The sequence below is a fragment of the Rutidosis leptorrhynchoides genome, chromosome 5 (genome assembly GCF_046630445.1).
Source record: "Rutidosis leptorrhynchoides isolate AG116_Rl617_1_P2 chromosome 5, CSIRO_AGI_Rlap_v1, whole genome shotgun sequence".
Taxonomy (NCBI): domain Eukaryota; kingdom Viridiplantae; phylum Streptophyta; class Magnoliopsida; order Asterales; family Asteraceae; genus Rutidosis; species Rutidosis leptorrhynchoides.
In genome coordinates, this window is record NC_092337.1 from 35,725,170 (window position 1) to 35,752,492 (window position 27,323).

Below are 27,323 nucleotides of genomic sequence, written 5' to 3' on the forward strand. Positions count from 1 at the left end.
TTCCCTCATACGCTTCGAGTAATTGGATTGTTTTATCCATATTATTCAACGGTGATAGAAATTCTATTTATCAACTCATATTCATCATAAAAACATTTTTATTGTTAACCATGACGACCTCACTCAAATTTCGAGACGAAATTTCTTTAACGGTGAGGTACTGTGATGACCCGGAAAATTTCGACTTATTTAAACTAATTCTCTATATGATTTAATATTTTCGACATGATAAGCAATGAATTTTGACAAGTTTTAAAACTTTTAAAAATGATTTTTTATATAACGGTTGACCACCATGTTTGTCCAACGATTCACGAACGTCATAACATGTATTATATACATATTTTAATAAATATAAGAGTTTTCGATATATACGAAATCATGCGAATAATATTTATATACGAAATGATTAAAAATTTACTATTAAACGATGCTATTTCAAATTAAAAATTTTACGTATTAAGTCATTTTATTTTTATGATATAATTTTTGTATTTTTTTTTTAAGAAACGAAGTTAAATTAATAATGTACAATTTGTAAAGCATAACGTACAACGTGTAGCTTAAATAGTTGAATTTAAATTAATTCATTTACTATTCACATGAAAACGACATGATAGAAATTATTAATTATAAGTTACATAGAATGCCCCTGAAGTATTTAATAAATACGCCTTTTTTAAATTTTAAATTCGATTTACGTATTATATTAATATGTCGACACGCTAGTGAACAAACAAGATGTGAGCTGGAAAATGATGCCATGCGATCGCATGGCAAAATGCCCATAAGCCCATGCGATCGCATGGGCAGGTGGGACAGGTCTGATCCTATAAATATCGAACGTTTCTGTTTTTCTGTATCCATCTATCTCGCATCTATCTCTCAATATATATTATATTTATATTTATATTTATTATTATTATTATTATTATTATTATTATTATTATTATTATTATTATTATTATTATTATTATTATTATTATTATTAAGATTAATATTATTATTAATCTTAATATTATTAGTAGTATTATTATTAATTAGTATTATACATAAAATACTACGACGAGGTCATGAGCGTGTCACTTTCAAAATATGTTTTCGAGCGGGATAGAGCTAAGGAAATTATGGGTTATTGCCAAGGAGGTTATGGGTAATGTTTGGGAGTATATTTATGAATCAAACCTAGTATTTATCATCTCCGTTACGTCTACGTACTTTCCTACAATATTGAATCTCAATATTGATACGTAAGAACTCATATTTTATCTTTTATATATTAATTGTGTATCCATGTCTAGTGCTCGAGTATATATATTTATACATACTTGTATGCTAAATTTCGTCGTTAAACAGTTTATAATGAATCACGAATTAAATACATATATTACTGGTAAAATGTAGTGACCCGAACTTTTCCATGTTTATATATATTAATTGAGATTGATGTTTACATGATTAAATGTTTCCAACATGTTAAGCAATCAAACTTGTTAAGACTTGATTAATTGAAATAGGTTTCATATAGACAATTGACCACCCAAGTTGACCGGTGATTCACGAACGTTAAAACTTGTAAAAAAACTATATGATGACATATATATGGTTATATATATAGTTAACATGATATTATGATAAGTAAACATATCATTAATTATATTAACAATGAACTACATATGTAAAAACAAGACTACTAACTTAATGATTTTGAAACGAGACATATATGTAACGTTTATCGTTGTAACGACATTTAATGTATATATATCATATTAAGAGATATTCGTACATCATAATATCATGATAATATAATAATTTAAAATCTCTTTTGTTATTATAAACATTGGGTTAACAACATTTAACAAGATCGTTAACCTAAAGGTTTCAAAACAACACTTACATGTAACGACTAACGATGACTTAACGACTCAGTTAAAATGTATATACATGTAGTGTTTTAATATGTATTTATACACTTTTGAAAGACTTCAATACACTTATCAAAATACTTCTACTTAACAAAAATGCTTACAATTACATTCTCGTTCAGTTTCATCAACAATTCTACTCGTATGCACCCGTATTCGTACTCGTACAATACACAGCTTTTAGATGTATGTACTATTGGTATATACACTCCAATGATCAGCTCTTAGCAGCCCATGTGAGTCACCTAACACATGTGGGAACCATCATTTGGCAACTAGCATGAAATATCTCATAAGATTACAAAAATATGAGTAATCATTCATGACTTATTTACATGAAAACAAAATTACATATCCTTTATATCTAATCCATACACCAACGACCAAAAACACCTACAAACACTTTCATTCTTCAATTTTCTTCATCTAATTGAACTCTCTCAAGTTCTATCTTCAAGTTCTAAGTGTTCTTCATAAATTCCAAAAGTTCTAGTTTCATAAAATCAAGAATACTTTCAAGTTTGCTAGCTCACTTCCAATCTTGTAAGGTGATCATCCAACCTCAAGAAATCTTTGTTTCTTACAGTAGGTTATCATTCTAATACAAGGTAATAATCATATTCAAACTTTGGTTCAATTTCTATAACTATAACAATCTTATTTCAAGTGATGATCTTACTTGAACTTGTTTTCGTGTCATGATTTTGCTTCAAGAACTTTGAGCCATCCAAGGATCCATTGAAGCTAGATCCATTTTTCTCTTTTCCAGTAGGTTCATCCAAGGAACTTAAGGTAGTAATGATGTTCATAACATCATTCGATTCATACATATAAAGCTATCTTATTCGAAGGTTTAAACTTGTAATCACTAGAACATAGTTTAGTTAATTCTAAACTTGTTCGCAAACAAAAGTTAATCCTTCTAACTTGACTTTTAAAATCAACTAAACACATGTTCTATATCTATATGATATGCTAACTTAATGATTTAAAACCTGGAAACACGAAAAACACCGTAAAACCGGATTTACGCCGTCGTAGTAACACCGCGGGCTGTTTTGGGTTAGTTAATTAAAAACTATGATAAACTTTGATTTAAAAGTTGTTATTCTGAGAAAATTATTTTTATTATGAACATGAAACTATATCCAAAAATTATGGTTAAACTCAAAGTGGAAGTATGTTTTCTAAAATGGTCATCTAGACGTCGTTCTTTCGACTGAAATGACTACCTTTACAAAAACGACTTGTAACTTATTTTTCTGACTATAAACCTATACTTTTTTTGTTTAGATTCATAAAATAGAGTTCAATATGAAACCATAGCAATTTGATTCACTCAAAACGGATTTAAAATGAAGAAGTTATGGGTAAAACAAGATTGGATAATTTTTCTCATTTTAGCTACGTGAAAATTGGTAACAAATCTATTCCAACCATAACTTAATCAACTTGTATTATATATTATGAAATCTTGAGATACCATAGACACGTATACAATGTTTCGACCTATCATGTCGACACATCTATATATATTTCGGAACAACCATAGACACTCTATATGTGAATGTTGGAGTTAGCTATACAGGGTTGAGGTTGATTCCAAAATATATATAGTTTGAGTTGTGATCAATACTGAGATACGTATACACTGGGTCGTGGATTGATTCAAGATAATATTTATCGATTTATTTCTGTACATCTAACTGTGGACAACTAGTTGTAGGTTACTAACGAGGACAGCTGACTTAATAAACTTAAAACATCAAAATATATTAAAAGTGTTGTAAATATATTTTGAACATACTTTGATATATATGTATATATTGTTATAGGTTCGTGAATCAACCAGTGGCCAAGTCTTACTTCCCGACGAAGTAAAAATCTGTGAAAGTGAGTTATAGTCCCACTTTTAAAATCTAATATTTTTGGGATGAGAATACATGCAGGTTTTATAAATGATTTACAAAATAGACACAAGTACGTGAAACTACATTCTATGGTTGAATTATCGAAATCGAATATGCCCCTTTTTATTAAGTCTGGTAATCTAAGAATTAGGGAACAGACACCCTAATTGACGCGAATCCTAAAGATAGATCTATTGGGCCTAACAAACCCCATCCAAAGTACCGGATGCTTTAGTACTTCGAAATTTATATCATATCCGAAGGGTGTCCCGGAATGATGGGGATATTCTTATATATGCATCTTGTTATTGTCGGTTACCAGGTGTTCACCATATGAATGATTTTTATCTCTATGTATGGGATGTGTATTGAAATATGAAATCTTGTGGTCTATTGTTACGATTTGATATATATAGGTTAAACCTATAACTCACCAACATTTTTGTTGACGTTTTAAGCATGTTTATTCTCAGGTGATTATTAAGAGCTTCCGCTGTCGCATACTTAAATAAGGACAAGATTTGGAGTCCATGCTTGTATGATATTGTGTAAAAACTGCATTCAAGAAACTTATTTTGTTGTAACATATTTGTATTGTAAACCATTATGTAATGGTCGTGTGTAAACAGGATATTTTAGATTATCATTATTTGATAATCTACGTAAAGCTTTTTAAACCTTTATTGATGAAATAAAGGTTATGGTTTGTTTAAAAATGAATGCAGTCTTTGAAAAACGTCTCATATAGAGGTCAAAACCTCGCAACGAAATCAATTAATATGGAACGTTTTTAATCAATAAGAACGGGACATTTCAGTTGGTATCAGAGCGTTGGTCTTAGAGAACCAGAAAATTTGCATTAGTGTGTCTTATCGAGTTTGTTAGGATGCATTAGTGAGTCTGGACTTCGACCGTGTTTTCTTTAAAAATGATTGCTTAACATTTTTGTTGGAAACTATATATTTTTAACATATGAATATTATGTGATATATTAATCTCTTAACGTGTTTGATATTATGTGATAGATGTCTACCTCTAGAACAAGTCCCATTGACTCACCTAATAATAATGAAGAGTCAAATGTAAATTGGAATGATTTGTGGACTGATTCACAAGTTCCCGAAGAGGAACCGGAAGAAGAGTCGGAACCGGAAGAAGAATCGGAACCGGAAGAAGAATCGGAACCGGATGAAGAAATAGAACCGGTGGGGGAAATAATAAAACGGTTAAGTAAAAGAAAATCCTCAACCAACCGACCAAAGTTAATTATGGTCAATGGTGTTTCCGCCAAGGAAGCAAAATATTGGGAGGATTACCAATTCTCCGATGAATCGGATTCCGACGAGAATTCCGATGATGTTATAGAAATTACCCCAACTGAATTTAAAAAGGCAAAAGAAAATAATAAGGGAAAGGGCATAAAAATAGAGAAATCTAATTCCAACCCCGATGAACTTTATATGTATCGTCAACCCCCGAAGTCCTTAAGTTGTAACAATGACCCGGGAACCTCTAAACCACCAGGTTTTTCTAAACCAATGTGGACAACGACGGCTCGTATTAGGGGAACATCATATATCCCTAGAAACTTGGCAAAACGAACCAAAACCGAAGAAGAAGAAATGAGCGAGCCGGAATAAGATAGTTGTATTCGTGTGGTGTAATATATGGAATATAGTGTTCTTATGCTTTATGATATATGTAAAAATTGCTTGTATTAATAAGTATTTTTTTTATGAATCTAACTCTTGTCTATTTTACAGTTTAAAAACACAAAATGGATAGACAACCCAATATTTTAAGAGACCTACCCGGAGACATGATTGATGAAATCTTGTCTAGAGTCGGCCAGAATTCTTCGGCACAACTATTTAAGGCGAGATCAGTTTGTAAGACATTCGAAGAACGTTCCAAAAATGTCTTGGTTTATAAGAGACTTTCGTTTGAAAGATGGGGGATATCACATTGGGAAACCCATAAGTTACGATGTGTTTACTTTGACGCATATATTGCGGGGAACCCAAATGCTATTTTACGCAACGGGTTAAGAAATTATTTTGACTCAATATATCCGAATATTGGACTTCGTGATTTAGAAAAAGCGGCTAACATGCAACATAAAGAAGCATGTTATGCTTACGGATTAGTAATGTTCGCTTCTCACCAAAGTGAGAACAAGAACATCGGGCTACAACTATTAAACAAAACGTTTCCACAAGTGACGGAGTCGGTAATTGGGGTAAGAAATGAGGTTTTTAGATTATTACGGGACTGTTGGACATTACGTAACCCTCGTCCCTTTGATGACGTTACAACACGCTGTCTTATCAACGGCCATAACGGTTATGTTGCACAAGACCAAGGATGGGAAGTAGTCCTAGTAAAACCAGAATGCATGACTTGTTTCTGGACGTATGAATTACGTGTCTTTATTGCCTTTGCTGAACGACTTGTGTACTAGCTAGAATTGTCTTCACAACTATCTTGTATCAAAGTTATTGTGTGCTATATTTCATGCTTTATGTAAAATAAGCGGTATTGTAAGTTTGTAAAATATTGTATAAAAGTTTGAACGCGAAATATTATTATAATCAGTTTTTCATATAGAATTGTAGTAGTTGAATTGTATATTAGCTACTAAGTATGAACTTAACGGGTAGGTACTACCCGAATTTAAACTTATAAAACGCTAATATGAAGAAAAAGCTTTTATAAATGAGTTCATATTATGCTACGAAATACTATTAACTACTCTTAATATTCTGTATGATTAACTTGTTCCATTTAACTATTTTGAAGGAAATGGCACCGACTACTCGACACACCGTGAATATGAATGAAGAGGAATTCCGTACTTTTCTAGCTTCAAACATAGCCGCAGTACAGGCTGCGCTACATACCAACAATAACCTTGGATCTAGCAGTACAGGAAATCGTGTAGGATGCACCTACAAAGAATTCACTGCCTGCAAACCTTTGGAATTTGATGGAACCGAAGGACCGATCGGATTGAAACGGTGGACCGAGAAGGTTGAATCGGTGTTTGCCATAAGTAAGTGTACTGAAGAGCACAAAGTGAAGTACGCTACGCATACCTTCACAGGTTCTGCGTTAACATGGTGGAATACCTATCTAGAGCAAGTGGGACAAGATGATGCGTACGCACTACCGTGGTCAGCATTCAAGCACTTGATGAACGAGAAGTACCGTCCCAGAACCGAGGTCAATAAGCTCAAGACAGAACTTAGAGGGTTACGAACCCAAGGATTTGATATTACCACGTACGAAAGACGATTCACAGAATTGTGCCTATTGTGTCCGGGAGCATTCGAAGATGAGGAAGAGAAGATCGACGCGTTTGTGAAAGGATTACCGGAAAGAATCCAAGAAGATATAAGTTCACACGAGCCCGCCTCCATACAACAGGCATGTAGAATGGCTCACAAACTAGTGAACCAGATTGAAGAAAGAATTAAAGAACAGACTGCTGAAGAGGCCAATGTGAAGCAAGTCAAAAGAAAGTGGGAGGAAAACGGTGATAAGAATCACCAATACAACAACAACAGCAATTACAACAATAATCGCAACAATTATCCCAACAATCGCAACATCAATCGCAACTACAACAAACGGCCCAACAACAACAACAACAACAACAACAACAACAACAACAACAACAGCAACTACAACAATCATCCCAACAACAATAATAACCGCAACAACAACAACAATCAGAAGCAACTATGCCAAAGGTGTGAAAAGAATCACTCGGGGTTCTGCACCAAATTTTGCAACAAGTGTAAAAGAAATGGTCATAGCGCGGCAAAGTGTGAGGTCTACGGACCAGGGGTTAATAGAACGAAAGGAACAAATGGTGTCGGAACGAGTAATGGCGGAGCAAGTAGTGTCGGAGCAAGTTATGCCAATGTAGTTTGTTATAAATGTGGAAAACCAGGCCACATTATTAGAAATTGCCCGAACCAGGAGAACACGAATGGACAAGGCCGTGGAAGAGTTTTCAATATTAATGCGGTAGAGGCACAGGAAGACCCGGAGCTTGTTACGGGTACGTTTCTTATTGACAATAAATCTGCTTACGTTTTATTTGATTCGGGTGCGGATAGAAGCTATATGAGTAGAGATTTTTGTGCTAAATTAAGTTGTCCATTGACGCCTTTGGATAGTAAATTTTTACTCGAATTAGCAAATGGTAAATTAATTTCAGCAGATAATATATGTCGGAATCGAGAAATTAAACTGGTTAGCGAAACATTTAAGATTGATTTGATACCAGTAGAGTTAGGGAGTTTTGATGTGATAATCGGTATGGACTGGTTGAAAGAAGTGAAAGCGGAGATCGTTTGTTACAAAAATGCAATTCGCATTATACGAGAAAAAGGAAAACCCTTAATGGTGTACGGAGAAAAGGGCAACACGAAGCTACATCTTATTAGTAATTTGAAGGCACAAAAACTAATAAGAAAAGGTTGCTATGCTGTTCTAGCACACGTCGAGAAAGTACAAACTGAAGAAAAGAGCATCAATGATGTTCCCATTGCAAAAGAATTTCCCGATGTATTTTCGAAAGAATTACCGGGATTACCCCCACATCGATCCGTTGAATTTCAAATAGATCTTGTACCAGGAGCTGCACCAATAGCTCGTGCTCCTTACAGACTCGCACCCAGCGAGATGAAAGAACTGCAAAGCCAATTACAAGAACTTTTAGAGCGTGGTTTCATTCGACCAAGCACATCACCGTGGGGAGCTCCTGTTTTGTTTGTCAAGAAGAAAGATGGTACATTCAGGTTGTGTATCGACTACCGAGAGTTGAACAAACTTACCATCAAGAACCGCTACCCACTACCGAGAATCGACGACTTATTTGATCAACTACAAGGCTCGTCTGTTTATTCAAAGATTGACTTACGTTCCGGGTATCATCAAATGCGGGTGAAAGAAGATGATATTCCAAAGACTGCTTTCAGAACACGTTACGGTCATTACGAGTTTATGGTCATGCCGTTTGGTTTAACTAATGCACCAGCTGTGTTCATGGACCTTATGAACCGAGTGTGTGGACCATACCTTGACAAGTTTGTCATTGTTTTCATTGATGACATACTTATTTACTCAAAGAATGACCAAGAACACGGTGAACATTTGAGAAAGGTGTTAGAAGTATTGAGGAAGGAAGAATTGTACGCTAAGTTTTCAAAGTGTGCATTTTGGTTGGAAGAAGTTCAATTCCTCGGTCACATAGTGAACAAAGAAGGTATTAAGGTGGATCCGGCAAAGATAGAAACTGTTGAAAAGTGGGAAACCCCGAAAACTCCGAAACACATACGCCAGTTTTTAGGACTAGCTGGTTACTATAGAAGGTTCATCCAAGACTTTTCCAGAATAGCAAAACCCTTGACTGCATTAACGCATAAAGGGAAGAAATTTGAATGGAATGATGAACAAGAGAAAGCGTTTCAGTTATTGAAGAAAAAGCTAACTACGGCACCTATATTGTCATTGCCTGAAGGGAATGATGATTTTGTGATTTATTGTGACGCATCAAAGCAAGGTCTCGGTTGTGTATTAATGCAACGAACGAAGGTGATTGCTTATGCGTCTAGACAATTGAAGATTAACGAACAAAATTATACGACGCATGATTTGGAATTAGGCGCGGTTGTTTTTGCATTAAAGACTTGGAGGCACTACTTATATGGGGTCAAAAGTATTATATATACCGACCACAAAAGTCTTCAACACATATTTAATCAGAAACAACTGAATATGAGGCAGCGTAGGTGGATTGAATTATTGAATGATTACGATTTTGAGATTCGTTACCACCCGGGGAAGGCAAATGTGGTAGCCGATGCCTTGAGCAGGAAGGATAGAGAACCCATTCGAGTAAAATCTATGAATATAATGATTCATAATAACATTACTACTCAAATAAAGGAGGCGCAACAAGGAGTTTTAAAAGAGGGAAATTTAAAGGATGAAATACCCAAAGGATCGGAGAAGCATCTTAATATTCGGGAAGACGGAACCCGGTATTGGGCTGAAAGGATTTGGGTACCAAAATTTGGAGATATGAGAGAAATGGTACTTAGAGAAGCTCATAAAACCAGATACTCAATACATCCTGGAACGGGGAAGATGTACAAGGATCTCAAGAAACATTTTTGGTGGCCGGGTATGAAAGCCGATGTTGCTAAATACGTAGGAGAATGTTTGACGTGTTCTAAGGTCAAAGCTGAGCATCAGAAACCATCAGGTCTACTTCAACAACCCGAAATCCCGGAATGGAAATGGGAAAACATTACCATGGATTTCATCACTAAATTGCCAAGGACTGCAAGTGGTTTTGATACTATTTGGGTAATAGTTGATCGTCTCACCAAATCAGCACACTTCCTACCAATAAGAGAAGATGACAAGATGGAGAAGTTAGCACGACTGTATTTGAAGGAAGTCGTCTCCAGACATGGAATACCAATCTCTATTATCTCTGATAGGGATGGCAGATTTATTTCAAGATTCTGGCAGACATTACAGCAAGCATTAGGAACTCGTCTAGACATGAGTACTGCCTATCATCCACAAACTGATGGGCAGAGCGAAAGGACGATACAAACGCTTGAAGACATGCTACGAGCATGTGTTATTGATTTCGGAAACAGTTGGGATCGACATCTACCGTTAGCAGAATTTTCCTACAACAACAGCTACCATTCAAGCATTGAGATGGCGCCGTTTGAAGCACTTTATGGTAGAAAGTGCAGGTCTCCGATTTGTTGGAGTGAGGTGGGGGATAGACAGATTACGGGTCCGGAGATTATACAAGAAACTACCGAGAAGATCATCCAAATTCAACAACGGTTGAAAACCGCCCAAAGTCGACAAAAGAGCTACGCTGACATTAAAAGAAAAGATATAGAATTTGAAATTGGAGAGATGGTCATGCTTAAAGTTTCACCTTGGAAAGGCGTTGTTCGATTTGGTAAACGAGGGAAATTAAATCCAAGGTATATTGGACCATTCAAGATTATTGATCGTGTCGGACCAGTAGCTTACCGACTTGAGTTACCTCAACAACTCGCGGCTGTACATAACACTTTCCACGTCTCGAATTTGAAGAAATGTTTTGCTAAAGAAGATCTCACTATTCCGTTAGATGAAATCCAAATCAACGAAAAACTCCAATTCATCGAAGAACCCGTCGAAATAATGGATCGTGAGGTTAAAAGACTTAAGAAAAACAAGATACCAATTGTTAAGGTTCGATGGAATGCTTGTAGAGGACCCGAGTTCACCTGGGAGCGTGAAGATCAGATGAAGAAGAAATACCCGCATCTATTTCCAGAAGATTCGTCAACACCTTCAACAGCTTAAAATTTCGGGACGAAATTTATTTAACGGGTAGGTACTGTAGTGACCCGAACTTTTCCATGTTTATATATATTAATTGAGATTGATGTTTACATGATTAAATGTTTCCAACATGTTAAGCAATCAAACTTGTTAAGACTTGATTAATTGAAATAGGTTTCATATAGACAATTGACCACCCAAGTTGACCGGTGATTCACGAACGTTAAAACTTGTAAAAAAACTATATGATGACATATATATGGTTATATATATAGTTAACATGATATTATGATAAGTAAACATATCATTAATTATATTAACAATGAACTACATATGTAAAAACAAGACTACTAACTTAATGATTTTGAAACGAGACATATATGTAACGTTTATCGTTGTAACGACATTTAATGTATATATATCATATTAAGAGATATTCGTACATCATAATATCATGATAATATAATAATTTAAAATCTCTTTTGTTATTATAAACATTGGGTTAACAACATTTAACAAGATCGTTAACCTAAAGGTTTCAAAACAACACTTACATGTAACGACTAACGATGACTTAACGACTCAGTTAAAATGTATATACATGTAGTGTTTTAATATGTATTTATACACTTTTGAAAGACTTCAATACACTTATCAAAATACTTCTACTTAACAAAAATGCTTACAATTACATTCTCGTTCAGTTTCATCAACAATTCTACTCGTATGCACCCGTATTCGTACTCGTACAATACACAGCTTTTAGATGTATGTACTATTGGTATATACACTCCAATGATCAGCTCTTAGCAGCCCATGTGAGTCACCTAACACATGTGGGAACCATCATTTGGCAACTAGCATGAAATATCTCATAAGATTACAAAAATATGAGTAATCATTCATGACTTATTTACATGAAAACAAAATTACATATCCTTTATATCTAATCCATACACCAACGACCAAAAACACCTACAAACACTTTCATTCTTCAATTTTCTTCATCTAATTGAACTCTCTCAAGTTCTATCTTCAAGTTCTAAGTGTTCTTCATAAATTCCAAAAGTTCTAGTTTCATAAAATCAAGAATACTTTCAAGTTTGCTAGCTCACTTCCAATCTTGTAAGGTGATCATCCAACCTCAAGAAATCTTTGTTTCTTACAGTAGGTTATCATTCTAATACAAGTTAATAATCATATTCAAACTTTGGTTCAATTTCTATAACTATAACAATCTTATTTCAAGTGATGATCTTACTTGAACTTGTTTTCGTGTCATGATTTTGCTTCAAGAACTTTGAGCCATCCAAGGATCCATTGAAGCTAGATCCATTTTTCTCTTTTCCAGTAGGTTCATCCAAGGAACTTAAGGTAGTAATGATGTTCATAACATCATTCGATTTATACATATAAAGCTATCTTATTCGAAGGTTTAAACTTGTAATCACTAGAACATAGTTTAGTTAATTCTAAACTTGTTCGCAAACAAAAGTTAATCCTTCTAACTTGACTTTTAAAATCAACTAAACACATGTTCTATATCTATATGATATGCTAACTTAATGATTTAAAACCTGGAAACACGAAAAACACCGTAAAACCGGATTTACGCCGTCGTAGTAACACCGCGGGCTGTTTTGGGTTAGTTAATTAAAAACTATGATAAACTTTGATTTAAAAGTTGTTATTCTGAGAAAATGATTTTTATTATGAACATGAAACTATATCCAAAAATTATGGTTAAACTCAAAGTGGAAGTATGTTTTCTAAAATGGTCATCTAGACGTCGTTCTTTCGACTGAAATGACTACCTTTACAAAAACGACTTGTAACTTATTTTTCTGACTATAAACCTATACTTTTTTTGTTTAGATTCATAAAATAGAGTTCAATATGAAACCATAGCAATTTGATTCACTCAAAACGGATTTAAAATGAAGAAGTTATGGGTAAAACAAGATTGGATAATTTTTCTCATTTTAGCTACGTGAAAATTGGTAACAAATCTATTCCAACCATAACTTAATCAACTTGTATTATATATTATGTAATCTTGAGATACCATAGACACGTATACAATGTTTCGACCTATCATGTCGACACATCTATATATATTTCGGAACAACCATAGACACTCTATATGTGAATGTTGGAGTTAGCTATACAGGGTTGAGGTTGATTCCAAAATATATATAGTTTGAGTTGTGATCAATACTGAGATACGTATACACTGGGTCGTGGATTGATTCAAGATAATATTTATCGATTTATTTCTGTACATCTAACTGTGGACAACTAGTTGTAGGTTACTAACGAGGACAGCTGACTTAATAAACTTAAAACATCAAAATATATTAAAAGTGTTGTAAATATATTTTGAACATACTTTGATATATATGTATATATTGTTATAGGTTCGTGAATCAACCAGTGGCCAAGTCTTACTTCCCGACGAAGTAAAAATCTGTGAAAGTGAGTTATAGTCCCACTTTTAAAATCTAATATTTTTGGGATGAGAATACATGCAGGTTTTATAAATGATTTACAAAATAGACACAAGTACGTGAAACTACATTCTATGGTTGAATTATCGAAATCGAATATGCCCCTTTTTATTAAGTCTGGTAATCTAAGAATTAGGGAACAGACACCCTAATTGACGCGAATCCTAAAGATAGATCTATTGGGCCTAACAAACCCCATCCAAAGTACCGGATGCTTTAGTACTTCGAAATTTATATCATATCCGAAGGGTGTCCCGGAATGATGGGGATATTCTTATATATGCATCTTGTTATTGTCGGTTACCAGGTGTTCACCATATGAATGATTTTTATCTCTATGTATGGGATGTGTATTGAAATATGAAATCTTGTGGTCTATTGTTACGATTTGATATATATAGGTTAAACCTATAACTCACCAACATTTTTGTTGACGTTTTAAGCATGTTTATTCTCAGGTGATTATTAAGAGTTTCCGCTGTCGCATACTTAAATAAGGACAAGATTTGGAGTCCATGCTTGTATGATATTGTGTAAAAACTGCATTCAAGAAACTTATTTTGTTGTAACATATTTGTATTGTAAACCATTATGTAATGGTCGTGTGTAAACAGGATATTTTAGATTATCATTATTTGATAATCTACGTAAAGCTTTTTAAACCTTTATTGATGAAATAAAGGTTATGGTTTGTTTAAAAATGAATGCAGTCTTTGAAAAACGTCTCATATAGAGGTCAAAACCTCGCAACGAAATCAATTAATATGGAACGTTTTTAATCAATAAGAACGGGACATTTCATAAAAGGTATATGATATACATGTTTTTGGAAAGCTGGCGAAAAATCAATAACTTTTCATTTAGGAATCGTGTAATTTCGATGAACGAATTAAAAGATATGGACAACTGAATTATGATTAACGATAATTGGAATTGCTTTTGAATCTGCAATTAATATTTAAACAACTTGTTTGTAAGATTGATAAATTGGATTTTTGAGTATTACCAACTGAGTAAATAAATCCTTATATAAGGTACGTCTCGTTTTGTTGAATTATTGTCAAAATTGACTTTTTGAAACGACTTTGGATAACTTTTGTATGTCGATCTCGAGCATTAGGATTGTTATACACTATGACCTGACCTAGCTTGATAGACATTTATTGACCAACATATGTTCTCTAGGTTGAGATCTACGGTTATTTAGTAATCCGAGTTTCGATCACATTTTGGTGAACGACTTTATATGCTGCTAAGGTGAGTTTCATATGATCCCTTTTACTCAATATATTTTTGGGCTGAGAATACATGCGACTGTTTATAAATACTGAAAATACTAGATTTATATGCGTGAGTTTCATTTGCTCCCTTTTTAATTGCTTTTGCAATATATATTTTTGGGCTGAGAATACATGCACTTTATTTTAAACACAATGGATACAAGTACATACTTAATTCTACACTGAGTTTGAACCGAAAATCCCTTAGCTTTGGTAACTAGTAACTGCCGGTTATAAGAACTGGTGGGCGCGAATAGTGGTATATGGATCCATAGGGCTTGATATCCCCGTCCGAGCTAGAGCACTAGCCTTTTAACGGACGTATGCTATTTGAGAAGCGTACACGTTGGTTTATGTGTATTATTAAGATGATTATACAAAGGGTACAAATTATATATACGTTAAGTTTAGTTACCAGGGTGCTCAATTTCGTAGAATATTTTGATAAACGTTTCTGGATGAAACAACTGAAATCTTGTTATCCACTTTTATATGCAGATTATGCGAAACACTAAAACTATGAACTCACCAACCTTTGTGTTGACACTTGTTAGCATGTTTATTCTCAGGTTCCCTAGAAGTCTTCCGCTGTTTGCTTATATGATAGACAAGCTATGTGCATGGAGTCTTACATGGCATATTTTTCAAGAAAACGTTGCATTCACCAATTCATCACCATGTACCTTATTTAGACTGCATTGTCAACGGAAGTACTGTTGTAAACTATTATATAAGGTGATTGTTTATATGTAGAAATCATCAGATGTCGAAAACCTTTGATTTAATATTCATTTATGGTGTGCCTTTTCAAAAGAATGCAATGTTTATAAAACGTATCATATAGAGGTCAAATACCTCGCAATGAAATCAATGAATGACGTATTCGGCCAAATGGATTTGGAGCGATCGTCACACTCTTCAAGGCCATACGATCGCATGGCCAGCTGGGGAGGCTCACATGCTCTTGTTTTTTCTGCCGACGGTTTTAATTAAATATATATAATATATAAATAATTTTAAGAATTATTTATATATTATATTATATTTATGTGCATAGTTGACTTGTAATTTTTAGTCCGTTGCATCGAGCGTTGAGAGTTGACTCTGGTCCCGGTTCCGAATTTTTGAACGTCCTTGCGTACAATTTAATATCTTGTATTTTGTGTTTCGAATCTTGTACTCTTGTAATTTTGAGACGTTTCTCATCAATAATTGGAACCTCTTTGATTGTATTTTGTACTTTTGAGCTTTTTGGTCGCTTGCGTCTTCAATTCGTCGAATATGTCTTTTGTCTTCACCTTTTATTATTTAAACGAATATCACTTGTAAATAGAACAATTGCAACTAAAAGCTTGTCTTTCTTGAGGGATAATGCTATGAAATATATGTTCGTTTTTAGCATTATCAATAAGGTTGATGAAATTGTTGTTGGAAGTTTTGGTGTTGTTGAAGTTGTTGGTGGTGTTGTTGTTGATGTATAAATTGAGAAAAAAACAATGGATTATTGAAATCATTAAAAAGATTATGTTGTGAAACATTACCAACGGGTCGAGTACCCCGAACATTTTGTGGGGAATTTGAGTTCGAACCAGGAGTATTAGGTAACCCGAAGTTGTATAAATTACCGGAACCGGGCTCATTATTTTCGGGATTTTGAGACATTGTTTAATAAAGTGGGAATATTAGAGAGTGTTTAGTAAGTAATAAGTGAAAGTGTTGTGAGAAATGAGATGATTATTTATAGAGGTGGGTAAATTTTATTATTTATAAAATTTATGTTTTCATTTAATAATTTAATTGGGCAACGGATACATTTTTGCAGCAAGGCAACAGATACCTTGCAGCTTTTTCTTGCAACCAGCCAATCACCATCGATCATCTCCTCCATCACCATCCGTGATCCAGCCATCGCGCCTCATCCAAAATCCCTCCATCACGCCGCACAGGGGCGTGATGGAGGCGCCATCGAGCTCATCACGATCAGGTAACGCTGCATTGCGAATGGTCTTAGTGAAACCAGTTATGTGAACATAAAATGAGACATGGATGATGATTGTGTATTTGTGTGGAACTAGAACCAAGACAACTTAAAGAAGAAAACGAACAAAATAGAAACTTACACAACTGTAACCCTCAAATGAAGAAAAAGAGTGTGTTATATAGCGAGACAATTATTTAAGTGAATTCAAAGTTATGCCTTCAATGATGCTAGCTTTCGAAAATCTCATGTTTTAGACAGTATTATTGTTTCTTCATTTTTTTAGTTGCTTTCTAGATATAAAAAAATCCAGAATCAATTAATTAGTCATTGAGGTTACAAAATTCAATGGACTTTCTGTAATTTATTTTTCTAGCTTCTTTCTAGTAGCTTTATAAAATTTACTCTGTAATATTCTACAAATACAATCGCAAGCATTAATCAACCTAAACGAAGTTTGCTCTGTAATATTCTACAAATACAAATAATATTTTCACAAAAATAGAAAGGTCTTCTTTATTCAGTTTTATCATGTCTCCAAACTAAGACTAACTTTTCTCTGATAATATTAAAAGAAAAAAAAATATACTAAGGCTGAGTTTTTGCTTGAAAGAAATGACTTTTCTAAAAAAAAAAAGTTAACGAAATTGTATATTATTATTACCCGCGGGTCACGGGTATGGGCGAAATTTTGTTACCCGCGAGCGGGTAATAGGTCTCAACGAGAAAAAAACAATATGTACAATTAACATGTGTAAAATGACGTGAAAATCAAGTTTTTTACTTGTATCCACTATTATATTTTTAATCCATTATTGCACTACAGATAAAATACCTTTAAATTGATAATTGTATGTATAACTCACGGATAAATTAAAAAAAGTCTCAAGAATTAGCGGATGGGGTTTTACCCGCGACGGGTAGTATGTACCCGCGACCTGCCCGCGCCCCGTTGATGGGTATAATTGTTTACCTGTATCCGTGCCCGCGGGTAAGATTTTATGATTTTAACCGCCCATCACGGATCGAATACCCGCGGGTCACGAGTTTTTTCTCGCCAATTGCCATCGCAAATGAAAGGGATGATTTGGGATCCTTTCAATTTGAAAGGAAGGATTGAGAGGAAAATTAGACTAAAATCATCAATCCCCTTCATTTCTCTTCGTTTTAATTAAAATTCAGAAACATACAAGTTTTTTATGATCAGAATGCATATGACAAATATAAATATGTTTCGATTAGGAACGCACCATTTAACTATCTATCTATTCATATGATTTCTAATAGTCATCTAGTTTTTATTTGAAAGCGATTTTGTAAATTTCTTTTTTGTCCCTCATTTTTTTTAGAAGGATTAGTTCACATGATTTGAGTTCTCACAAAATCATCATCTATGTCTATATTTATGTCCACATAACTAGTGCTTTTAACAAGTACTATATCCTAAATCCTAATCCTAGATAAGTACTATACGAAAAATTTAGTATATGTAAAAACTCAACCACATAACTCGTTTTCTTAAGTATTTCAATATATCAGCTCTTTTGATGATTCTCAACAGATTAGGCTTAAAACTGAAACCTAATCTCTATTGGTTTGATTTTCGAAAACGGCTGCAAACTAACATTCTACCTGTTCTTAAATCTCTTTCTTATTTCTTATTACAATAAAAAAAATAACCAAAAATCAGGAACAAATAACAATGACAGATGAATAAAATTAAAAACCACTAAAAAGGCAAAAATAGAGCTTGGGATCAGACTGACGTGCAAATAAGATTTTATTCAGCAGAGCAAATTATGAGTCTATGAATTAAATCGATATCTTTTAGCATCACTTCCCAAAATCCATTAAAACCAATAATTTATTTCAAATTCAAGCAAAACCCAAAATTATTAAAGACATTAACTTCAAATACGAATACTCGATTAAAGCAAATTAATTTGTTCAGTATCGGAAAACATAAAATCATGTTCCAGAAAAATTATCAATGACGCAGCTATTTAAATGATAATTGCAACTTAGGGATGTTTAATTCAGCTTATATTGATTGATTATTTACAACATTATGCAATAAACCGATCACATAAGCCCGCCAAACACCCGTTTAGACTTGAAATCAGTGGCGGATCAGGAAAAATTTTCACTGGGGGCGAATTTTTTTAAAAACGTGAGGATTTTTTTTTTGACAAAATATAGAGGTTTTTGGACAAAATATAGAGTTTTTTGAGCAAAATATAGAGGTTTTTGAGCAAAATACGAAGGTTTTGGGGCAAAATATAGAGGTTTTTGGACAAAACATGAAGGATTTGGGGCAAAAAAAATTCCACCAGGGGCGAAATCGAAAAACCAAAAAAATTTGCACTAAAATTTCGAAATCCACCGGGTGCGGGCGCCCCCCTCTACTACACTAAATCCGCCTCTGCTTGAAATTGCAACAGTAACTTATGAAAAAAATAAATAGCGGCTTCGTTGTACGTAAAACCCTAATTACGAGTTCAATTTATAGACAAGTGGCAATAGAGTTTCTTTATGAACATTTACACAATGACCCCCCTAGAATATGGTTAAGTTCGATGATGGTGTATGAACATGGGGGTCTCCAAATTAAAAGTTATTTTGAAAATAAAAATGTGCTCACATATACGTTAAATTTTTTTACTAAGCATACAAAAATAATATTTCAATTTATCTATTTATTTACTTACAATCTATTTAACTATTAAAAATAAAGTATTTTAACTTTAATTCACAATTATTTATTTGATTTAATTAAATATATTGAGAACAATATTTACATGTTTAAAATTTTGAACTCTTCTAAATTTTTAGGCCTTAAATGATTGCCTATCTTGCCTATGCTCGAAGACACATCTGTCTATGAACTTATTTAGTAAGATTCAACAAGGCTTATTATGATGGAGCAACAACGATACTATTTTAAGTTTAAACAACTTTTTTTTTTTTTGTAAAATAAAAATAGAACTTTATAACAAGGCTTTTCTAAAAACTACTCCAGATATAATATAATAAATATTATATAAGTTCCTAATTTATAAAATAACACAGCAACAACAAAAGCTAATTTTTGTCACTAGTATCAGTTTTGTTGGTACGTTCTTCTTTTGATGAAAGTGCCTAGTTTTATAGGATTTGTTTTTTTTTTCACGAGAAAAAAGCATGGTAACAAATTCAATTTGAACAATGATAAACGTTTCTTAAGATAAACGTTTCTTAAAGCTATGTTTAAGCATAATATTTATGTTAACAAGCTTTTTACAAGCTTTTAACAAGCTTTTAACAAGCTTTGTTTGATTAATTACGAAGTATAAATATTATTTTTTGTATCAAATTTTCTTATTTAATTTTGATATTACGGAGTAATATTTATTCATGACATATTTTAGTTATAAATATGAAATTAAATTTGTTGGTAGTATTTTCCGTATAGCGGGTGTAAGGTACCAGTACAATACAATAACAGCCTAGCGTAGAGCGATATGATGTTGATTGATGTTTGCCCTCGGAAAATAATCCCTACATACCCGGAACATGGATGAGAGATCCGTGGCGTGGCCTCAATCAATCTTTGGATCAATCTGGAATTGATCCGTCTAGCGTTCTGTTGATAAGCAGTTAATGTTTTAGAGTGAGAAAGAACTGTGAGAGAGAGAAACTGTACTTCTCTATGACTGAAGTTCAGATACTTTTTGTGGTGACCCGAGGGGTCTATTTATAAGCGTAGAATGTCCGAAATTCTCGGGATACACGTGTCAAACCTGATTAATTCTGTTATGCGAAATATCCGGAAACGACTTTGGCGTGGCTGCGTGCCGCTCACACGCCTAATAAAAGGGCTTAAGCATAGAAGCTGCTTGCAGGGCTTACGCATGACGCTGGGCGGCCTGCTGAACGTTGGATGGAATTGTTAAAAACTGCCAAATATTGTTTTCTTTTATGCTCTTTGATCCATTCCGCTGTATAAAAACGATCCTTTTATGCGTGTATTCCCTAGGATATATCATTAAAATTATATTCCGTATATAGTATAGTATGCTTAAACAAAATTATATGACTACATTTATCATTTTTCCATGTTTTATGCATACCGTTAATACTCCAACTTAGCATGTCGTGTACATATAACAATATCTTATAAATAGTTAACTATGAACTTTTTAAATATATAAACCTACTAATGTAACATAATTATGCATTACACATGTATCAATTGTTTAATAATTTCATCACCAGTAAATTAAAAATTGTCTACTTCTATGTTCCTCGGTAAACTTATAAATAATATTCTAATTTCCCTTGTAAAATGTAGACCATACTAATCAAGTGTTCGCCCAATTTACCACGAAATATTGGTAGCTCATGTGTAACAATAGTAGATGTGATAGTAAAAGCAACCTACTTTGTAAAGTCAAACCGCAAAGTCAAGTTTGAAGGTTCTAAGAGATCTTACGGAAAGTCAAGTTCAAAGATTCAAAAAAATTCATCGGGAATGTCAAACCGGAATGTTTAATTCAAAGGTCCAAGAAAACTCACCGGAAAGACAAATTAGGTAGCCCCGAAGAAACCAATAAAACTGAAAAAAAGAAAATAGGAAAACGGGTTCAACATGTTGATACCTTGAATGCTGGAGGCAAAATCATCCTAGCGCAGAAGCGTTAGACAAGACGAACACAATTATTATTTTAAAGATTCATTAGATATATATAATCACAATAAATAAATAAAATGTAGTAAGCTATTAAACCCTAAAATAACTTCACGTAAAATATTTCAGGAAATAAGGAAGATAATAAAAAGACATTAACTTACCCCCTAGTATTATGTCCTTGGTAGAAACTTAGAAGAGTGTAGCAGACGGGAACGTAGGGTGTCATGGCCATTAATTAATAGTACATGTCATACACTTGCTGCATATATAAAGTGAACGGATTCTTAACAAGATAATTGGGTCCGAATATGCTAACGGACACATCATCCTGCAAAACTGAACAAGTGGTTACAATCCCAGTATTTTATTTCATACAACAACGTAATAAACACTTTATAAACTTTTTTTTTTTTCAAAGTCAAACTCAAACTTTCATAAACTTGAAGTGAATTACATACTCCTTCCAGATAACATTCATAATCAATTGAGCTTAAGTGAACTGATAACTGATTTGCAGGGAGGGACATCAACATACATGAGTTAAATATTTTCTACCGTGCTACTACAAGCACATCATCCTGAAAAAAATTAAATAAAATAAAATAAAAATAAAAATAGAATATATTGGGTTAGAAAACTGGTTTAATGCACTCTAAAATAATAAACCCTCAAAAACTTAAGAGAACTGATATAACCTACTTACTCCTTTTGGTTATAAGTTATCAATTTTAATTCTAGAACACATCATAGTTTTCTAAGATATATGTAACTGATTGCTTTGGGATATCCAATGTCGCAAACATATGTCGATCTGTCAGATGGCTATCATCATTAGTTGAGCTTTAATGGAAATATAATTTTATTTTATTCTAGTAAGAAACTAAGATATAAACATATGAATGCAACAAAATGAAAAAAAAAAAATGCAGAGGAGATACCCAACCAATGCATATCTAAACAAAAGCAATACAAAACAGACGAGAACAGTGTATAACGAGCATTTTGTGACAGTTAAAAACCAGTTACAAGCCAACAAAGCATAACCTCATATCGAAACCATGTTTAGAAAACATTTGATGCAACTTATCGAGCATTCTCTATGTCCCTTCTAACACGAATAGAAGCTCCCACGGTTCGCAACAACCTGCAACATATTTTTTAACAAAATTAAATATTTTTTAAACGTCAAAATTCGATAAGTATTATATATAGATTTATGGTAGCCATAAAAAGTTGTTGATATTGGCATTCTAATGATGACCAGTGAGACAACGTTCATTGCCTTCACCATAAGCAGCAACGTTCATTCTAATGATGACCAGTGAGAAACTTAGATTTGGTTTTGAAGATTTGGTTTTATTTAGGGTTTTTGAATTAGCGTGTGTAATTTAAAATTTGGATTTAGGGTTTGGTCAAGATGAAGATGAAGATAAGGGTAAAGGCTGAAAAAGAGAGCAAAAAAAAGACGAAAATACCCATCACGTGTTATTCACATGATGGTACTTAACGGACGATTTGGATGACAGGTTGACGGAGGAATGGAAGGATGCTGTTAGCCAAAAAAAAAAAAAAAACCGGAGGGACGCTGTTAACTTTTTGGTGTATAATGGAGGGATCAACGGCACAAAAAAGTCTATATATAATTATAATTATGAATTATAATCCGTGCTTTTTACGCAATTGTAATATGATTAAGAAGATAAGTAGTTGTAGAATACCTATAATTCGTTTGAGCACCAGCACCATTCCAATCAACCTGTAAAATTTTTATTAGACGTGGCAAACTTTACCCACTTTTGTCCAGTTGGGCCAACATCGTTGTTTTATCTGAGAAACAACACCACCAAAACAAGTAAAAAAGAGAGATACCTTTTCGAAATCTTGACCCCAAACTGCTTCGTTATTATTTCTTTGGTTATCTGCCTAAGGTCTTTTTCAAGTTCTCGGGCTTCCTCTAGGAGCTGCACATGATAGATTATTAATGGTCTAAAGTTAATGAGACCTGCTTGTGCGTGATGAAGACAAACACGAGAACCAGCTTCATCGATCAAATCGATTGCTTTATTATTAGGAAAAAAAGGGTCACTGCAAGTAAAATGGACACATTAACCAGATGAATACTTGAGAAATGATAACAAAAATTTAGCTAGAGGAAAATGAGTTCAAAATGGTCAAACGAGTTGAAGATCACCACCTAAAGTCTATTTTAAAGCACACGAGTGTGTCCCGTTTCGATAAAGTCTTTTGATTTCTTTTCCTATTTTGTACTCAATAGTTGATAAGTCAATAGTGGTTCAATCCAACCGAGTCTGTCCCGTTTCGATCAGACCCTATTATGACCTTTAACTCTGCTCATCCAACCCAACCCCATATATACGTTAATTATGCTATTAAAATATTACAAGGCATAAGGGAGTTGAAGTGAGCATTCAGTAGATTATTGTACCTTATCTACTGGTATGATATGATAAATGTGCTGCAGCAACTAAAGATTCATCAGTGTAATGAACTTATGTTGGCTCGGGTAGCTTTTAAAGGTTGGAATCGTCTCTCAGGTGCTGGGTCCTTCTCAATATGCTTATGGTATTCATTCAGTGTTGTAGCACCAATACACTGTACAAATTGAAATCTTAGACAACCATGGAATCGATCAATTCAATAATAATACACTTCTCTAAGTAATATTATTAATAAAGTGATATACTACACCTCTAAATTAAACGCATCACTTGTTACTTACCTGCAATTCACCTGTAGCAAGAGCTGACTTCAAGATGATGTTTGTACACTACCAAGACTCACAAGCCGGTTATCGAAAGCCCGTGGAAACTGGTCAATAAACCATTCTTTTTAAGGCATGGAGAAAAGAAAGTAAGAAACACATCTTCACAATCCAAAAGGCAAAAATGATAATGTTATTTTTTAAACGGTTTCTCATTTCTAATACTGATATATTTATTCCAAAGGTTACTGTAGCTATAACATCAATGTAGTCCTTTTAACACAAAAAAGCCAAACTGCTCCCTCTTATTTTCCTTTCAGAATGAAATCGAGTGCATTCATCCCCAACTTCACTGAAGTCTAAGCAATTCAGGGTGATTAAAAAGTCTAACAACGCTCGATAACTAGATCACAAATTAGATTACTAGAAAAATGTAAATTAACCTGCCGGTCAACCTAATCACTTCCTGAAGCCATACTTTTGGAAAGAAATTTCAATTTAGGTTTAATTAGACTATTAATATGAAAAAATCTAATTACCTCAACGCCTTTAGAAGTAGCAGCATAAGCACTAGATGAGGCATACTCCGAATGTAGGTTTAGAAGCAGAAATATAGCGATAACGAAAAACGAATTTGCCATTGCGAGCAAAATTCCGAGGAACCACGTCCGTTCCCAAAACGGAAAATCTAGATCCGAATTCAGTGGCGATTACAGATTATAACTCGGTCCGTAAATCTTTTTCAGTAACAATTATACATTGCTATTTTACTGATACCTTAAAAAAAAATTAGAAATTCGAAAAATATATGAGATCCGAGAAGTATAATTTAGTCGAGAAGTATAATTTAGTGATGTTCTATACAGTTCAAAATAAATATCTGTCATACTGTTGTGCATTATTGCTATATGTGTTTTCTTTTATGGCTTCTTTGTATGGTTGCATCTTCCTAGTCACACATAACTCTTACAGGTACGTATGCTCGCACTATTTCATTTTAATGAACATTCCTAGTCGGATGTCCTTTAGGAAGCAATCTCTTGGCCTTCGAGTAGAGGGAGGGACGATCTTATCTAGTCGCAGATTCTATACCCGCGGGTGGAGTAGGGACTTCCTTCTAACCTAGGGTTCGAGGAATGATTTTCTACACTCCACCTCCCCCATACCCTACATTCGTGGGATTGGGTATTGTTGTTGTGGTATATATATATATATATATATATATATATATATATATATATATATATATATATATATATATATATATATATATATATATATATAGGCAGGATCAATGGGGAAGTAACCAATCGGGGGGAAGCAAATTTTTTTTTTCATTTTTTGAAAAAACTTTGTTCACGAACATTATAGATTGGATGAAAATAAGAACATTTAGAAAAGACACTTCGTGGTGAATGTTATTATTTTGGCGGAAAAACGATCGACAAAAATAACATTCAAGATAATATTGTTCGTGAAGAATGTTAACGTTTTTTTTTCATGTTTTGTGAAGTAAAATTTAGCCCGATTTAGAGTTTAGAGTTTAGGGTTTAGGGTTTGGTGTTTTGGGTTTGTTCCATAAACCCAAAACACCAAACCCTAAACCCTAAACCCTAAACTCTAAACTGTTCGTGTTAAAAACTCAATCTAAATCATAGATCTAAACCCTAAATCTAAACCCTAAACCCTAAATTTCTAAACCCTAATATCTAAACCCTATAAACCCTAATATATAAACCCTAATATCTAAACCCTAATGTCTAAAACCTCAACATACGCTCGAAAAACACGATAATTGTTATATATTACTTCTTCGAGCGTTTTCCCGCCAAAATAATAACATTCATCACGAAGTGTATTTTCTAAATGTTCTTATTTTCATCCAATCTATAATGTTCGTGAACAAAGTTTTTTCAAAAAACGAAAAAAAAAAAATTTGCTTCCCCCCGCTTCCCCCGATTGGTTACTTCCCTCTTGATCCTACCACTATAGGGGCAGGATCAATGGGAAGTAACCAATCGGGGGGAAGCAAAAAAAATTTTTTCGTTTTTTTTTGGATTTTTTTTCCCGGCATCAAGATCACACGAAAATATAAACATTTAAAAAAGACACTTAGTGATAAATGTTATTATTTATGCGGGAAAACGATCGACAAAAATAACTTTCAAGAAAATATTGTTCGTGAAGAATGTGAACGTTTTTTTTATGTTTTGTGAAGTAAAATTTAGCCCGATTTAGAGTTTAGGGTTTGGGGTTTAGGGTTTGGTGTTTTGGGTTTATTCCATAAACCCAAAACACCAAACCCTAAACCCTAAACTCTAAACCGTTCGTGTTAAAAATTCAATCTAAATCCTAAATCTAAACCCTAAACCCTAAATTTATAAACCCTAATATCTAAACCATAATATCTAAAACCTCAACATACGCTCGAAAAACACGATAATTGTTATATGTTACTTCTTCGAGCGTTTTCCCGCCAAAATAAAAATATTTATCACAAAGTGTCTTTATTAAATGTTCATATTTTCATCCAATCTATTATGTTCGTGAACAAAGTTTTTTCAAAAAACGAAAGAAAAAAAATTGCTTCCCCCGCTTCCCCCGAATGGTTACTTCCCCCTTGATCCTACCACTATATATATATATATATATATATATATATATATATATATATATATATATATATATATATATATATATATATATATATTGTAACACCCCGTTTTTCAGCCACGCGTTATTTCGAACGTCATTCGAAATACGAGGCATGTAAGTGTATATTTGGATCCCAAATAAAGTTGGAGTTGAGGTTCTAAAACCTTACCATTGGATAGTAAATCTCATTACGTTTCCAACGATATTTGATTCGTCGAAAACGGAGTTACGGTTTGAAAGTTATGACCAAAACAAGTTTCAGTTTCAGACGCAGTTCATTGGGACGCCGTCCAACCTTTTTGG

General features: G+C 33.5%; 1 non-coding gene across 1 annotated transcript; it reads right to left on the reverse strand.

Annotated features, from left to right (window-relative positions):
* Window positions 1-18,723: 18,723 nt before the first annotated feature.
* On the reverse strand, window positions 18,724-18,819 carry LOC139850962 (small nucleolar RNA Z122). The gene has a single exon (XR_011760334.1). It is a non-coding gene; the product is annotated as a small nucleolar RNA Z122 (small nucleolar RNA).
* Window positions 18,820-27,323: the final 8,504 nt, after the last annotated feature.